We start from the raw sequence: 10,414 nt of genomic DNA on the forward strand, positions 1-10,414 counted from the left end.
ATTCCTACATTCGGCTGCACTCATACGGTATTAACTGACTTCAGGGGAATATTATGAATATGAGGGTTTAGTTTAATTTTGTAATTTCCACAGAGACAGGAAGAAAAAAAAAAATCGATATGTAAATTTAAATGCAGCATTAGCCCAAACTCTTTCCTCACTACAAACAAATGAGCAATATCTTTACGGCTGCTCCCAAGCTGCCGACTGGTAAATATACCCCATGCTGCAATGAACCAGGAAGTGTATATCCTGGCATGGGGAAGGCTTGTACTTATAGGCTGAAACTGGAGAGGCAGTCAGATGTATAGTGAATAAGAAAACAAAATGAAAAAAAGAGAATATAAGGCAGGGGGTCCAAGTAGGAGCACCAGAAATATGACCAAACTTTGAGGCCGATGGGGGGAGTGCAGGAGGGGCCAAAACCAACACACGTGTGCAAATTTAAGTTAAGTTGGGGAGTTAATGACCTTTATTTTATTTATTTGTTCATTTAAAAAGAAAACATTCTTACACCAATATTTTTAATAATTCCAACCAATTTGTGACCATTTGGGTTGTTTCAACAAGTTGAGTTGTCTCAACAACTCAAATGAGAATACACTACCTCTGATTGTTGGAGCAGAACAAGAGCATTTTTGGGGTTTTACTTCACATTTCACAACATGTCATGATGGCCAAAAAGACCAACATGGTAGTGTCAAATAGGCTGGCTTAAACAATCGACTACGGAGTGCATTTCTTAAACCTTTTCCAAATGTTAATTTGGTTATTTTTTATCATATGTACGTACGGTATAAAAACAAGCCTGTGCTATTGTGTGACTCTCTGAGACTCATTCAAGTATTGATTTCAGCTGAATATCAGTTGCAACTGCTTATTTATGTCTTGGCGTCCCGTTTCACCCTCGGTGGCTGGAACAACTTTGACAACTGAAGGTTCACACCACCCACTTTCCTCGTGCTCTCACCCTCCCTGTCATTAGCAGCAAAGCTCGCTAACATCACAGCTAACATTACAACACCTCAGCATGTTCCTGGGAGGCAGAACAGAGTGTTTTACACTTTGTACACCATAGGCGGCTGAGGTTTTGCCCTGAAGTAACACAGAGCATGGGGGATGTTTGTAACTTTTAATCTTAAAAATATGTTGCCCTTTGGTTATAAAACCACTCAGTTTTCCTTCATGTGCCCTTTAGGCGACCCTAGCAGTGGGTCCAGTGGTATGTGTGTGTGTATGTGGGGGGGGGGGGGGGGGGGGCGCGGGGGCGGGCATGCAGCCTCTGGAATGCTTTTTAGTGTGTGTGTGTGTGTGTGTGGCAGTGTGTGGTGTCCGAGGTGTATGAAAGGGGGAGCACAGCACGATTACATGCATATGTGTGCACACACACCACATGCACGCCTTTAAAAACACGTGCACAAAAGTACACATGTACGTTTACACATATACATGTGCAAAGTTTTTCGGGTAATTAGAGTGGGCACTGTGCTATCGCACACTTTATTTAAAAGGGGCTCTTATTGTGAAGTGCACTCTCATTGTGCTCTCATTGTTAACAGCCACTGATCATCAATTCTGAGGCTGAATTTTCTATAAAAGGTTTTAATTGCCAAGGCTTTAATACCAACTCTTTCAGGCACTGGTATTAAAGAAAAAGAACAATTCTTTCCCGTGCCCAAATAAAAAGTCTCATTGTATTTGGTGCTCTTGATTTAATACTAAACAAAAGGACTTCTATTTAAAAACATGTTGCAGTTACTTAGTGAGTGTGCTGGCAGCAAAAGTAAACAGTACACAGTCTTTTTTGAATCGTGTTAAAAATGTATGTATTTGAAATAAGAGACACATTGTACACCGAGTGGTTTGCCTGTCAGATGTGACATAATCTGCATTGCAAATGTTGATACAACTACAAGCAGCACAGTGAGCTTCAAATAATCAATATGTACACAATATGTATCACCTGTGAAAAAAATGCCTATTCAAAATATAAATATATTTATATTGTGAATAGGCATTTTTTTAATAGCACATTTTTAATAGCACATGACTGTAATATATTACACATTATATTATTATTCTCATAGTTGTTTTATTAATGGCCAACTTGTATCCATCAATTGGTAGCAAAAATCTAGAAACAACAAGTTTCACTTGATATCCCAGAATACACACTGTGTATCTCCTGTTTCAGCCGTCACATGCTCACTCCATAATTAATGTAAGACAGTGACATCCTGTGGTTGTTCAACAGATCTGTGTCGTTCAGCTGAGCCTGTAGTGACTGACTCAAGAGTAGTAACAAGGTTTACTTAAAGCCAGCATTGACTTTCTTTACAACAATACGTATCATTGTGTTCCTTCAAATGGCAAATACAAGCGATTTGTCGATTTCTGCATTGAATCTTATTTCTTCTTCACAGGTTAAGCTGCATGTCGGCTTTTTCTAATGTACTTCAAGACACAAGTACTGACAGCTCACTGACGCCATTAATAATTTAGCAATCTGGGGCCATTCATGCTTTTCTCCTCACGTTTTGACCAGGCTACAGCAATGCACTTACCTTTTCACATTTATCCCATCCCCCACAAAAAGAGCATTAATCCCTCAAATCCAGGCGAGTACAGCTTTTATGTCAGGATTTTGAAGTTGTTTCAAACCAGAGAATAGCTTTAATGAATCAAACACATTTGTTGAGAAATCCAATCTCGGTAAAGGGTATTGTACAGTTACTGAGACTGCAGCCATTAAAGTAACCATTGATCGTCTGTTAGGTGCAGACAGGTGAAGGATAAGTTTCATTACTTTTACATCTTAGCGCCGTCAGTGACACTGTGTAGACTATGCAATTCAGACTATCCGCTTCAAGTTCGGGACTGACATGAAGGTCACAGCACTTAATTGGTTCAGCTGAAGGAACACATTTTCCGTCACAATCGGAAATGCCACATCTTTTTTGCCATGCAGTACTCTGTGGGGCTACTTTAGGTCACAGTCTTCATCTGGCTAACCATTTCAATGCTCTTTTTAGGCCAAATAATCCATAAACACAGTACATAAGATTGGCATTTTATGTTGTTACCGACTGTTGATACCCAGATACAGCTGACGAGGCACTCTCAAAGACGATCAAAGGAAGGCATAAATAAATAAATAATGTGGCTTTTAGAGAGACATGCAATCTTTCTTCTCCAACTTTTAATTGTCTGAAGAAAGCCTTTTGTAATTGAATCTCCTGGCATCTGGACTGGCTGTAATGCTAACATCACAATGTAGCTGCCGTGTAGTTGCACAACAACATCACATTACTCAAATTGCGTTTTTTGGCATCTGGATTAATTTTAAGGTTTCAATGATCTCTTTTAAAGCACAGTTGGATCTGTCCTAAAGCTACTGGTATAACCAACTTGAGAATTTATAATGAGTCAGGAAGGAGCATCACATCCACATGCAAGGACTCTCTTTGCAGTCCAAACAGGTTTAGGACCAAAGGAAACCTGGCCTCTCCCAGGAAACTCCCCTTGGATTTTTATCGACCTGCCGTGGGCCGGGTTTTTGCAAGGCCATGTCAAAAAACACCACTATTACCACTACACTATACCTGTTACCAATAATGCTACAACTATTAGAATATGAACGAAAACAATAGTATATTTTTATAGCACATATTTTATTAAATGTCCATGATCAAAAGAATTTAACAAGCTGTAATTGTGTACAAATTACATTTATAATTATTACTACCATTAATTTTGTTGTTATTGTTTTGATATTGTTGATGTTAACAGATTGAACATGTTTACAGCCTGAACAAGTCTACCAGTTACAACAGCAACCCGATGCTTCATAATCACTTGAAGTTGCGTGTGTGCAGGCTCCATTGTTCATGTGTTTAATTAAGTGAGAGCGATTTGTATGTGTTAACATGCCTGCATGAAACTATGTGTGCAAGTTTAGGTTCACATGTGTTTCTGCTAAACCCTGTCACATTGCTGTGGTTCAGAAAGTTTCCATCTCCACCTCATAACACTGTCGCACTGATGTTTGCATCTGGTGCACATGTTCAAGTATAATGCCAAGTATACGTGATTATTTGGCCTGTGCAGGTTTATACGGCTTACACCTCCTGCTTACTGGGAAGTGGATGTGACACAACCTGCAGTAACGACCAGACAATCTAATTCCCTGTTATTAAATGGAGACTTGAAAAATGCTCTTTTTAAAGCTGACCACGCTACTATAACAGATTTGGAGGCTCAGTTGTAATGACAGGTTATAAACTCACATGTCACATGTCAAAACATAAATTGCTTTGAGCTGAAATCCAAGTGTTAAGCTTAATTCAGTTTTAATCTTGAGTTCTGTAGTGTGTCAAAAGTAAATCAGTTCATCAAGTGCTTACATTTGATGAAACAAATTATGAGCAAAAAGTCCCCCAAAGGCCGTCTCTGCACATAACAATTAAAGGTGTTTACGAAAGTGCAGCTCCCCACCCAATTTTCTTTCCGTTGTTTTTCTCTCCTATGAGAGTGTGGGACTCCTCAAAATACACAAATAAATAGACTTGTGGTAGCCATGGCAACGGCATTGCCAGTCCTAACACCCGATAGTTTTGATGCCCAGCAGTGTGACATGAATACACAGGAGAGACAGAAATGCAAACACACACACACACACACACACACACACACACACACACACACACACACACACACACACATAACCAGGTATGTCCATTCATCATTTTACTTGCCCTTTGTTACAAAACACTATCTGTTTTTTTTTTGTACTTTATCTCTAAAAGGCTCAGTGCAGCAGCCTGAATACACAAAAACTGAAATGTATCACATCTGACATTGGTCATAGTAAACGATGTGTTCTCATTAGGCCATCTATATTTGAGAAAAGGGCTGCAAACAGATAGATTTATTATGATGTTAAGATATGAAAATGCTGCGCTACCAGAGCCCTATACGGCGTCTCTATGTCACTCCTCCGCAGTCCAAATATTGTAACTTCCGTTCACTGGTCGCAAAAAGCCAAGGTGGCGACGGTCGTAATCCAAGATGGCGATGGCCGTAATCCAAGATGACGACGGCCAAATCGCCGGGGCCTCGCTTGGGGCCTCGCTCGGGGCCTCAAAACGGCAGTCGACAAACCAATGGATGAAATCACGATGTCTACATCCACTTCTTATGTGTCTATGCTTACGACTCAGGCAACAAAAACGTTTACTTTTAGTCTCACACGGGACAAGAATGCCAGTCTGTTAGATTAAAGTCCTGTGTTTGACACATTCATCACCACTCCCGCCCTACTTAAACAGACTCTCACACATCTACTGCTTCATCACATGCTATACCCATCCAATAGGCCTCCATCGATTTACGATGCTGAGTGGCAGCGACCAACCGTTGGTGTGTGACGAGTTGGGAGTGAGAACATGTTGAGGATCCAGCAGCCAAAGTGATCTGCAGTCAATGCACCGCTGTCGGTCCGCTGTGGTTTTCTGGACTGCAGAGCCCTGAAGCTCCGCCCCCTACTGCTACACAGAGTGCTGTGTGCTTGTTTATTCAAAGCTTATTAATATTGAACGCGTCGCATGTCCAAATTGTACCAAATTCGACAAAGCACTCTATGGGGTCCACAGCAACCAACCAAGTGTGAAGTAGATCGGATGAGCGGGTCTCATGTGCGAAGAACACACAGTCAGACAGAGAGACAGAGATAAACATCATTACCACTGGACAACGGAAGATGTCCATTGCAATCCATTGCTCACTTTTAGCATTTCCAAATCTGCTTAAACAGCTGGCAGGTCATATCTAAAATAAAATTAATATCAAAACATAAAGATGATCGTTTCGTTGCTGTGTCCCCTGGGAGGGGCTGAATTCAATTTCTTCCCTGCGCACCTCTTTTCTGGCAAAGAAAGAGAATCAAAATCCATTAGTAAAACAAACACACAGGCTGGAGCTGCAGTCTAGCTGGTAAGTTTTGAAAAATGACCAGTTTCAGCGAGCTAACATGCTTGACAAAATGCTGACATTTTGACATTTAGCAACCATTTTCACCAAGGGAATGTTATTTTGAACTTGTAACGGTGATGAATTTAATTACGTGATTACCAAAGTTATTACAATCAGCATGAGAGAGACAAAATAGCTGTGTCAGACTTCATGGCAACCCATCCAGTTGTCACAATTTCACTCAAATCCACAAATATCAAGATTCTATACTTGGAGGAACATGAATCTCTGTACAGAGTTTCACGTCGATCAATAGTTGTTGAGGTATTTAATTCTGGATCGAAGTGGTGGACAGTCTGACAGACAGACGTTGCCATCGCCAAAGGACACACCTGATGATACATATACTGTATATATAAACATATTATGAACTTTAAAGATGGAATAATTTACCCAAGCAAAAATGAAGACAAAGTAGACAACTGCTATGCAGCCAGCAATCCATCCTACCATCAGCATAACAGGGAAGAGTTTGTTGGACGAAGCTGTCAGACAAATATAGAAAAAAATAACAAAGTTAGTTCGTTTTTTTTGCCCCAATATGTGGGTCCAATGTGGGTTTCTTCTTACCTCTCTTGGACATGACACCTCTCTTTGCTCTCATCTTTTTGTTGTAATGGGTGCATCGCCAGGCTCCGTGCTGTGAAGAGTTCACGCTGGCCACCGGCAGGGAAGGGTGGAACAAATCCATCCTTAGCCTTTCATCGGTCCCATCTAACTCTATAGTCTGTTCCCTTCTCCTTAACATTCACAAAAAAAAACGTTGTCGACAGAAACATTTTTATATTTTTTCACACCATTCTAGTCACGTGCTGTTCTCTGTGGACCTGGTCCCAGCTGTGCTTGGCCCTGTGCTCCTCTTCCTGGATTCCCCTGGAGGAGCTGTTGCAGCTGGGGCCGGCACCTTTGTCTCTAGGGGGCACACTGGTTGTTCTTCAGTTAGCCTAATACAATGGGTCAATATCAGAGCCACAGAAAGACAAAACACACATGTTCAAAATTCAGTTTTATAAGTAGCTGAAATGTTTTGTGTGAATTTTGACGTGTCTAGCTAAACAATACAGAAGCTTGAAAGAATCTTTTGACATTTTGAAAAATGTGCTTATTCTTCCCAATATTTAGATAAGATTGATACCACTTTCATGTCTGTAGAATGAATATTAAGCTACTTCCAGATAGATTTAACTCACCGGATGTAAATTTGAGGGATTTGCATAATCTATACTAAAAACAGTGGAAGTGTAAAAATGCCAAGGGGTTTTACTCAAGACACTTTCTTGGCTGGAAGCTGTGACTTTGAGTCTCAGCAGGAGTAAAACTGCAACTTGTCCTTTTTACACCTTGTGCAGAGTAAAGAAATGAGATATGTTATGTTGACTGGTGAGATTAAGAGGTGCTTGGAGAAGGATTTTGTTACATTGGGACAGAGACAGGCTGGCTGTTTTCAGTCGTTCATATTTCCAAAAAATATCAAACTATTCCTCAGGCTAGAGAGAGGGTCGAGGAGAGAAGAGGAGGTGAGAGGAGCAGTAATTACTGGAGAGACTTGAAGAACCAACAAAGACTGAAGGAGGAGAGCAGAGGAAGAGAGAGATCAGCTGGTCTAGAAAGTGGAGAGCACAGGAAGAATGAGAGAACAGGAGTGAACGGAGAAGAGAGGGCACTCATATTGTAATTGGATGAGCACTTGTCATTGACAGTGCCTGCTCCTGGAAATGACAGCTCTATTTTTTCTCACTCTAACCCATCTCATCTTTTATAGGCCACTCTAATTTATCCCTCCTGCCAATTGTACATCTCAGCATGCTTGCATATAACCTATCATTAGTATGGTGATGTTCGAGAGGTATGGGGTCAAATTCATTGCATGATTACATGGAATTACCCAATCTCTGCTATCACTGAAAAGTGTGGTTGTTGATGATGATCAAATATTTAAAAAAATGTACCATTTGGTAAATGGACTGCATTTATATGCACTTAACAATTTGCCTCTCATTGTCACATTTACACACAGATGGTGATAGAGCTGCCATGAAGGCGCTGGTCTGCCCATCGGGAGCAACTTGGGGTTCTTGCTCAAGGACACCTTGAGATGCGGAGAGGAGGAGCCAGGGATCAAACCCCCAACCTTGCGATTAACAAGGCTGTTGTTAATAGCAAAAGTTACAGCATTTCATATCGAGATAAGAGAAAGTGCATCCAATTGCATCATCTATTTTGAAACTGCTTTCCAGGGTGATCTGAATGAACACACCTGGGTTTGGCTCTTTTACTGTGTTAGCTTGCGGGACTCTCACTCTCCCTGCAATAACAAACTCATTTCCTCCTCCCACTAAGACACAGTCTGATTCCCCTCCCATGTGGCTGTGATTTCTGTATATGAAATGCTTCGTTCTTCTCTTCCTTCTTTTGGATCTACATGAAATAGCCCGCAGCTACTGCTAGTCCAAGTAGGTATCCATACCTGTTATCAAGTTCTGGTATGAGTTTGTGTTGTGAGCAAACAGAATCACTTTATTTGTTGAACAACTGTTAGATTTTGCTCTGTTTCATCAAAAACAGAAAGAGCATTGGATATAAACACACAAGAACATACAAGAAATGCAACATGAAATGTTTTACCATATCGGAAGATGGAGATGGAATGAACATTGAAAAAAACCTTCAATGGAGGAAATTAGAGACTTATTAAATCTTAACTTGAAGGTTTGACATCTTCTGCACCATAGATATTTGATACCTAGGTGTCTAAAGCTCGTGCTGTGCTGCTATCTTCCAAGTGCTGTGTATCTGTGCTCTGCTCCTCTGCTGCCTCCCTGGGATTATCCAGGGGTTTATGGAGAGGAGCCCTGCAAACTGATCGTAAAGTCTATTCCACATGGCGCTTATCAAGCAAAAGCTATAGTGACTGGGGCTCTGTTCCCTGTTCATGTGAAGGCACCTCAGCGTGAGTTGGATTTTTGGAGTGAGAAGGTTAATGCAGCTGAAATGTAAGATTTAGAAGAATTACGCATTTTCTTTTCTTGTTTAGCTGAACTATGTCTATATACTCGTATGCCTTGGTTTCAGATCTTTCTTGCTATTATTTTCCTGTGACTCACCTGCTACAGTTTGACCAGGGAGCTTATCGCTGGCTTCAGGCCATGATCTTCTCAGCGGAGGAAATTAACAATAACCCAGACCTCCTGCCCAACTTCACCCTTGGCTATCTGGCAGCTGATGCTTGCCTAGCAGAGAGCACCACACTTGACAGAAAGCTCATTTGGCAAACCTTTTTGTGGACCTCGTGCATAACAGGTTAAAACCAAACAGTCTGATTCCTCAGCAGGTGGATTTCCTTTCTTACAATAGCACACATGGGAATCATTCTCTCCATTGTCTAAACTGTTGGGGCAGCCCTGACAGCTGCCATATTTGCCACGTTCCTTTACTAGTGGCACACCTTTGGTGAAGTGTAGCACCGTCAGATGATGCCATAATACATTTTGGAGAGAATCACATTGTAGTTTCATCATGCTGAGAGAATAATTGTGTAATGATATTGCAGTCTCCTGATACATTAACATCAAAATTGAAAAAAAAAAGAAATGATATCCAACATCATGCGGTGCTTATCCTAGTATCCCCTTGCTTCAATATCACTCAAAAGTATCTCTCTTCAAAACTGAGGTTTTATTGTTCACACACCCCTCCATATAAGGAAAGGGTCAATTGTACAAATTGAAAGAGATTCAAAGTATTGTTCAAAGTACTTCGGGTTACTGATTTCTGTTTCCGAAAAATATCTACTTCAGTTTTCATTTTCTTTGTATTCGAAACAAATGTCCCTCACCATCTCTTGACCAGAGCTTTTTTTCCCAGGTGCTAATCGCAGGGCTGTGCCTGACCCTGGCTCTTCCTCAGCCTGCAGAAAAGAACATATTGGACCACTGGGGACCCAAGGTCATTATTGAATGTGCTATGGGCTCCATAGTTCTGGGCTGGCATGTTTCAGCCTCCCCCTGACCTTCCTAGCAAAGAAATTCACTGACGACTTTAATGAAGCCAAACAAATCACCTTCAGCATGCTGATCTTCTGTAGCCTCTCTGTTAAGCTTTCCTGGGAAGTAAATTGTTGTAGTGGAGATTTTTGCCATCCTGGACTCACATTATGGCCTTCTGTTCTATATCTTTGACTCAAAGTGTTATATTTCTCTTCTGAGGCCTGAGAGAAACACTAAAAAACACCTGATGGTTTTTAGAGGGAAATACCGAGGACTCGTGGTCAGTAGATGACGGCATAAAAGACTTCAAATGAAAATAAAAACAGTATTTCATAGAAGTATTAACTTTTGAAAACTGTAAGGTGTCCATCATGACACATGCGACAACAACAGCATCA

The sequence above is a fragment of the Anarhichas minor genome, unplaced genomic scaffold, assembly GCF_050575085.1.
Source record: "Anarhichas minor isolate MPS153535 unplaced genomic scaffold, ASM5057508v1 ptg000026l, whole genome shotgun sequence".
NCBI classification, from domain to species: domain Eukaryota; kingdom Metazoa; phylum Chordata; class Actinopteri; order Perciformes; family Anarhichadidae; genus Anarhichas; species Anarhichas minor.